The sequence below is a fragment of the Uloborus diversus genome, chromosome 6 (genome assembly GCF_026930045.1).
Source record: "Uloborus diversus isolate 005 chromosome 6, Udiv.v.3.1, whole genome shotgun sequence".
NCBI classification, from domain to species: domain Eukaryota; kingdom Metazoa; phylum Arthropoda; class Arachnida; order Araneae; family Uloboridae; genus Uloborus; species Uloborus diversus.
In genome coordinates, this window is record NC_072736.1 from 19,762,653 (window position 1) to 19,770,443 (window position 7,791).

Below are 7,791 nucleotides of genomic sequence, written 5' to 3' on the forward strand. Positions count from 1 at the left end.
ATCATCAAGGTCAAAATAGTTTACTTTCTATTTCTTAATAAAATAAGTGTTTGAAAGTTATCCTCACATAGATAATAGCCGATAATCAAGTAACCCGTGTGTTTAAACAAAGAAGCTCGCGCCACAGTATGATTATTTGATGATATGTTTTGTTAATGTTTAAGATGCAGGGAAAGGCTTTATTATGACAAGGCTGAAATCAATTCGGCAACTTAACAATTTTACTGGTAATACTGTCAGTTTATGATAATGAAAAAACGAAAAAATGGTCAACAATGAACGCTACCTACTGGAGTTAGGTTTCATCCACTGGATTTAGGGTTAAAATGTCAACTATCAAAATATCATCCAACAGGCAATGGCTTCGCTCAAACGTAGAAGCAATTCTCACCCGTCATACCATGAGGGGCGATTTTCTAGTAGCTATATAATTAACACGGTAACTAATGTAAGTTAAGTGCCCTGGTTGCCTCAAAATGGGGCTACTTGAACCCAACGTTCAAACAGCCTCAAACCACTTTTCATCACTAAATTATGTTAAGTAAGGTTTGTAATCTTTTAAAATAAAGAGGTTAGTTACTTTTATACCCGTTTTTCACAGATCTGGGGAAAAAAAGGGTCCGAAAGTAAAAGAGAACCCCTTGAAGTAGAAAATAATGCGGATCATTAAGAGGAAAAATTACAATTGTGTCCAGATTCAACTGGATACGGGGAAATGTCTTAGAGAGTGGCATCAACCCATTTTGACTTAAGTTATATCAACTTTAAAAACTAATTTAAAAGATCGTTCGCAAAACAAGCCTGGGCATCCTTTAGTATTTAGTAGCTAAGAAGAGCAGGTATTAAATACCATCAGAGAAAAAAAATCCATCCAAGCCATCCAAGTGAAGGGTTTTCATTCTTTCTCATGTTTAAATAATGAGCATTTCAATTGGTTTTAGCTGTAGGTAGATTATGTTCCTATTTGAGAAATTATGTTCGCCTAAAAAAGTGTTTTTATGTATACGTTGAATTTATATTGATTTATATAAATAATTTGCTCACTAGAATGTACGTTTTGAGTTTTCGTTCAAAATTATTGGTCCTTCTTAATACCACCACCTGTTTTATAGCTTTTTCTAATGAATTTGCTGAGAGGGACCAAGTAGCCCTAGCGTTGGGCTACTTCATAAATAGAAAAAATATAGATATAAAGAGTTAAAATTGTTGTTTAAAATAGGCTTTAAGGTGGTAGCAGAATGTCTGAAAAGTGGTAATAACAAGGTTTTAAGTGCACATTATTGGTTTAACAACTCATTCAATGTAAAACTCGCAAAAAGTATGAAACTTTCGGTCCAGGTAGCCCCACTTTATGGTATATCCTTAAAAATCGTCATAATTATTTTTCACTCATTTTACATAGAAAAACGTTAACCTTTTTCATGCATGGTTGCTTCGTTCCAAGTCTTTCTTTTAGATTGTTAGTCAATTCTTGAAACAACTGTATCAGCTGGCAAAAAAGAATATCTTAAAAAATGACCTCTTAAAAGAGACTTCAAACGAATATTTCATGAGTCAAAGCGTTTAATAGTTGTAGCTCCTTAATAAACTCGCAACACTGCTTTTATTTTTCGAATTTCTGGTGATTATATCATAGGGGAATGTTGCCGTCAATGAACCGGTTTCATGACTATACCGCGAAGATATTTCCCGTACCAGAGTTTGTGAGGACACGTAATCAGTTTCAGTACTTTCCTTTGTCGGAAAACAGTCTACTGCAGATTCGTCAAGTAGCTTAAATTACTTCATCATATTGTTAATCGGTCAGAAAAAATTTCCAATATTATTTTACTAATTATTGAGGTTTTCATTTAGTTATAACATGCTTTTAATATCACTGATCAATTAAACGTGAACATTGACTTAAAAGACTGCCTTTTCAAGTACAATTCCCCATACTTCATGTTTTATCATGATCCGTCACAATATATTCACATGTAAAAATATTCAAAATGACGCAGTTCTTATCATTGGACCGCTAGGTGTTCAAACGAATGGACCACCTGACAAAGTGGTTCATTCATGGAAAATCCCAAACCCCCCATTAGTTGTTGTAACTTCAGCTCAATAACCTTTGAAAATTGCTCTATTGTTTTAAAATAAATATGATAATGAAAAAATAAGAAGAAGGTCTGCCTGAAAACTCTTTCGTTTCTTAATTTTCAAGTTTGTTTTCAATCTTGTTTTCATGTCCAATTTTCCTCCAAGGATCTCGGGGGGGGGGGGGGGGTAGCAAGTTATTGGGACCTTCCCTCTTGCTATATATATATATATATATATATATATATATATATATACATATAAATTATTTTTAGATCTTAAACTCAAACAAATGTCAATGCCAGGGGCTGAATGTTGGATGTTATGTGCTGGATGCTTGATGTTGTGCGCCGGTTATTAATTTCTCGAAAAAACGATTGAGCAAAAATGAGAAGGTCGGTCATAAATAATTCGATTCGATCACATGGACACTTACACAATAAGCATAAAAAACTGAAATCAAAGGACACGGACGTCATTCAACGGTCAAGTGAAAACAGTATAAGTAATTTGTGATTGCTCAATAAACAAATAAATAAGAATGTATTCCTTAAGTACAACACCTCACCCTCATAATCTATATTATTAAATCTGTGCTGTTTTTTTTAGAGATAACTGCTCACGGAAAGTTTATTTAGAAAAAAAATTTCCAAGTGTTGGTTTATTTGAATCAATAGAATGTTTTGCGGTTTTCGACAGCCAATTGCATCTTTTTTACTAAACTTAATTTCATTTATTTTTTTGTTGTGCACTGCAAATATATATCAAGCCTCTTACAATTTTTCAATTCTCACAAAATAGGTACATATATTTTTTATTAGTGAGGAAAATCTTTCAGAAAAAAACTTCCCTAAGTAGACAAAGTTTATCTTCAGGTGTCCTTAATTGCCGATGAAAAGAAAATGACCTGATATCTTAAATCTACTTTCGTTCGCTTAATGATGCTTAAGTGCCTGCAGGATGTAATGGATAGTTAATGAAAGTTTGGTGCATTAAGGGGAAGGATATGCACCAATGCTCTCATTATTAGTTTCTTTAAGGAAGAAAAGGATGATTAGCACTTTTTCAGTGTAATCGGTTTAATTTTCGCAACAAAAATGGCCAGGGAAGAGATTTCATTAATTGTTGAAGAAGCAGGCAGCAGTTTAACTTGTAAGAGAACGGGAAATTTATCCTTACAAAATGGCATTTAATTAAATTGCGGATTCGGAGAAACACCTTTTTAATGAAACATGTTTATGGTCACGGTAAATATGAATGTGTTGCAAAGTTCTAGCCAGTTAATTTGCATAGAAGATTTTTTTTCTGTGATTAGATGTTTTAGTTATAAACGAGTGTAAAAACAATTATGTTGTTAAGTATATTGAATATTAACACAACCATTAGGCACCTTACTAGAACTATTAAAAAAATTGTTGGATAGATAGGGGCAAGTTTACGCAGTGCCCTTTTTCCAGAACGAGTTATAACTGGAGAGCCAACAGTCATAGCAGAATGATGCTGCTTCCTAGCAAAAATTCTCACGAGTTTTTGAGCATCAGTCGAGCTTCGGTATAACATGTGGATAGGAAAATTTATTTTCTACCAAGTTGAGTAAATTTTGAGTTGAACGTTTTGAAGCTTATTTTGAATAAATAATACACAGTTAAACAACTCATAAATATCGAAAACTTAGTAGACTTTAATTATTTTTTGAGAATTGTATTTGTATGGACAGAAAAGTTATTACATTTTGTTGCACGTTAAAAATAAATACGAGCGTGCCGACGGGGCACGTTTACGCATTTTCATCGGGGGCACATTTACATACGATCTTAATGTGTCTTACTACTCTGTCTTACTTCTAAACGGGCCCCAGACGCTTTGTTCGCTTAGTACTATCTCAAACCTTTAGTATTTTCAGGCCATTTAGTTTTGAATATCACTATTCATTTTTAATTAAGCAACAGATTCGTATATTATAGCTTACAATCATATAATTTTGTTCAACTTTAAATTTATACATTATTCAGCCTGCAATAGATTTTCTTTATTTTAAAGATGGTAAGACATTACATTCAAGACACTAACAGAGTCACGTTAGATGTCAAAAAAAATGAAAAGGCTTACCGATAATCTAATTATTTATCCAAGTAGGTCTTACACCTCGTCACATATGGACTACCCCCTCTGAGACTATTTGTAAAAAAGAGATCTAAAGCTTAGGAACTAGGAAAGGAAAAAAAAGAGGTTGTTCACAATCCCAACTGATACTCCGATTAGCAAAATTTTACTAAATAAGTGGCACTAAAAGCGGAGTAAATATTTTACTATTTCACTTGCCCCACATTCACCTGCATTTCATTATAGATTTGTAAATCAAAATCTTCATTTTACTGTTTTGAAAAAATAATTTGTCATGTATAAATGCTACAGAAAGGACTTTTGTGTAGCAATTATTGTATGAATTATAAACTTATTTAACACAAGATTTACAGGACGGGTCATTTTGAACCCAAAGAATCATTTTTTTTCTAACTAAACCTCTGTATTTTCATAAAAAGTGTAATCCTTTCATGACTTTTCCTAAATCAACGCTAGATGTAATAATATAGTGTTTTCACGAAAATTTTACTTTTTTTAAACCCGAACTAAACATTTATACCTAAAAGTGTGGGTAAGTGTAATTTTGACCTTTTTCAGAAAAAAAGAAATGCAAATACATTTATTGATGCTTAAACTGAACAAAAACTCGAAAATGTCTCTTAGAACATATTATTGTAAGAATTTGAAGCATTAATAATGTTTTTGTATATAAAAGAATGCAGTAGTTATCCTTAAAATATCTTCATCCTTTAAGTAAATTACATTTACTATAAATATATTTATTCTCAATTAATATACATAACATTATATAGGGTACTATGCAAATTTCTAAAAGAGGTAAAAATGACCCCAGCTGTATCTCTAAGCATAAAAAGACAGCCGTAATTTAAGTGTTAAAATATAATTTGTCATTAGCATGAAATTTCCTGTACATGTCAATGATAGATGACTCATTACAAATGTAATATAATATTTTAATTACATATTATTATGTTTTCAATGATAATGTAAATATTTAGTTAACAATTAAAGTATGCATTGCATTTTTTAAGCAAATCCTATTTGTTTTACAAATTTTAATAACAATAACATTTTAAGATTTTATTTAAAAAAAAATCCTATTTTGAGAATCACTCACATAATCGAGCAACAACAGGTACAAAAAGAAAACATAGCTCATTCAGTATCAATTGACAAGATGAATGAAACAAATTTTGTTTCACTCTTTGTCTTTAAAATAACTCCACACCAAATGTAGAAGGATACCATTATCATTTCTCCTTCTTTGTTTGTAACCACCCTAATGTTTTAGTTTACATGAAGAACTCATTTTCTTTCTTTTCTGTCGAGACTTTAGCTCTCAGTTTTCTAAAGAAGTATGGGGAAGATACAGTTACGCCTTAGTAATACGACTTATCCGATATAAGTAAGTAGCGATCATTCTTCTTGTCTAGCAATAAAATTTCTTTTTGTTGCTTTGGAAATTTTACCTTTTGTTTCAAGTAAGGAGCTTCCGCTTTTACACTTTTTAAATGTATCACTAAGCAGTGACATCCCGTTACAGCGAACTTCAAGAGACAGAACATTTTATTAGTTATAACGGGACATTCGCTGAAAAAGAATGTAAGTACAGCAGTTAAATGTGTTTCTTCAAAATGAATATTTTAATAGAATCGGCATTAGTAATTGAATTGGTATTAGTTGTACACTGTTAATAATTCAGGAATTTTTTTAAGGTAAATATTGCTGTAAAATGAAGTGTTTACAGTATAGAAAAAATTACAGTAAATTGAACCAAAAAAAATAAAATAAAATAAATGATTTCAGGACCAATCGATACACTGCATGACTTGCATTGCGAAGCAGATAACATAGTACTTCCCCTCACTCGATGCCTGCCAAATGATATGTTGGTCAGAACAGCTGCCTGCCATTACAAAGTTTACAGAGTTCGCACTTGTTGCTGATATTTTGCGTTTTTTAAATTTCGTTTATTCTACTGTAAAACTTTTCAGTAAAATAGGATTTTACGTTAAAAGTTACGCGACGTAAATGCTACTTTTTGTCTAAAGTTCTTTAAAAATTAAACCACTTTCCAAGCTTCAATATTCTCCCATATTCTACTCTTACTAAATTGAGATAGCTAAGTAAATAACACAAGAACGTTTTAACAAAAAGCACCTAACGTTTGTGCTTTAACAGTGCACCTTGTGCTTATACTACATTCCTAAAACAGTCTGAGCAAAGTTATTATGTTTTTTTTTTTTTTACATTATACATTAATATTCTCATGTCAGTGATTGGCATGACGAAAGCGCTCGAAACACATATATGCATAAAAAAATATTTATTTATTTATTTAAATTAAATAAATATAAAAAGTATTAAATAACTTTTAAAGAAGTATTTAGAACAAACTCACATTACCCACTTCCATTTTAGAAATTGGACAAAAAATAGTGCAAAACTCACTTTACTTAGAGAGTTTTTAACAAAAATGATTTGAAAATTCTTAGATGAAATTGCACCAATTGATGGTGTTACTTTCCAGAGTTATGTTTAGAACTTATCATTAAAAAATAAGTAAAATAAAATGAAATAAGAACCCTCTAAAAGTAGGACTAATGAAGAGCGTAGTATGTAAACACGTTCATTCAATACATTCTTCGAGCATAATTAAGTTCTTTGTTTCACCATTCATGCAAGAAATACTAAAGTGTTTACTATTTAAAGTCATAATGCTAATAATGTTGCTGTTTAATTTCAAATAACAGAAATATCATTGAAGTAGCAGACGAAATCCTTTTTAATTTGACGCTACTGTGAAATGTAAAATATTTCCTTATCAACAGTCTCTAATAGTACAAACAAATTAATTACAGATGGACACACTTTCCATTGTGATATTCGGAATTGTTTTAATTGAAAGAGGTAAAGGCTTCTAATTAAAATTATTAACATTAAAATGTGCACGTAAATACATACGTAGATATGTTGCTTAGCATTTCCAGTTCGGTGGTTTAAACGAGGAAATGTAAGTAACTTGTAACTTAAGATACACGGCGGAACTTTGACAAAAGAAGCATGCATGATAATTGCATGACAACAACTCATACAGTGTACATATATATGTGTTGGAATCAGAATTATAAACTTTAACTTTCCACAGAAATATGAACTTCAACTTCTACCAAGAATGCAAACTTTAGCTTCCACGAAACACAATGACTTTCACTTCCACCCATAGATGCTGCAGATAAACAACCGCCATCATTCACTTTCTGTTCATACGCTTATTTGTTGGTTGGGTCTCCGCGCGCTCGTCGAGAACGACGTTTTAAGATTAAGATGTTCGCGAACACACAATTTAATTGTTCTTAATAATTTTAGTGTTTACTTGTTTTTATTGAAAAACTGGTTTTTAGTGTTTAGCATCAACAAATAGTTCAGCATCTTAAAAAGTTCCCCGGCACAGCAGTAGAACACTTAAGCGGGTTAAGCGGTGCACACCAAATAAATAAATTAATTAATTAATTTATATATATATATATATATATATATATATATATATATTAGGGTGGAGTAAAAAAAACGAAATTTAGCCTGTGTGTGGAAATGTTGCCTCTT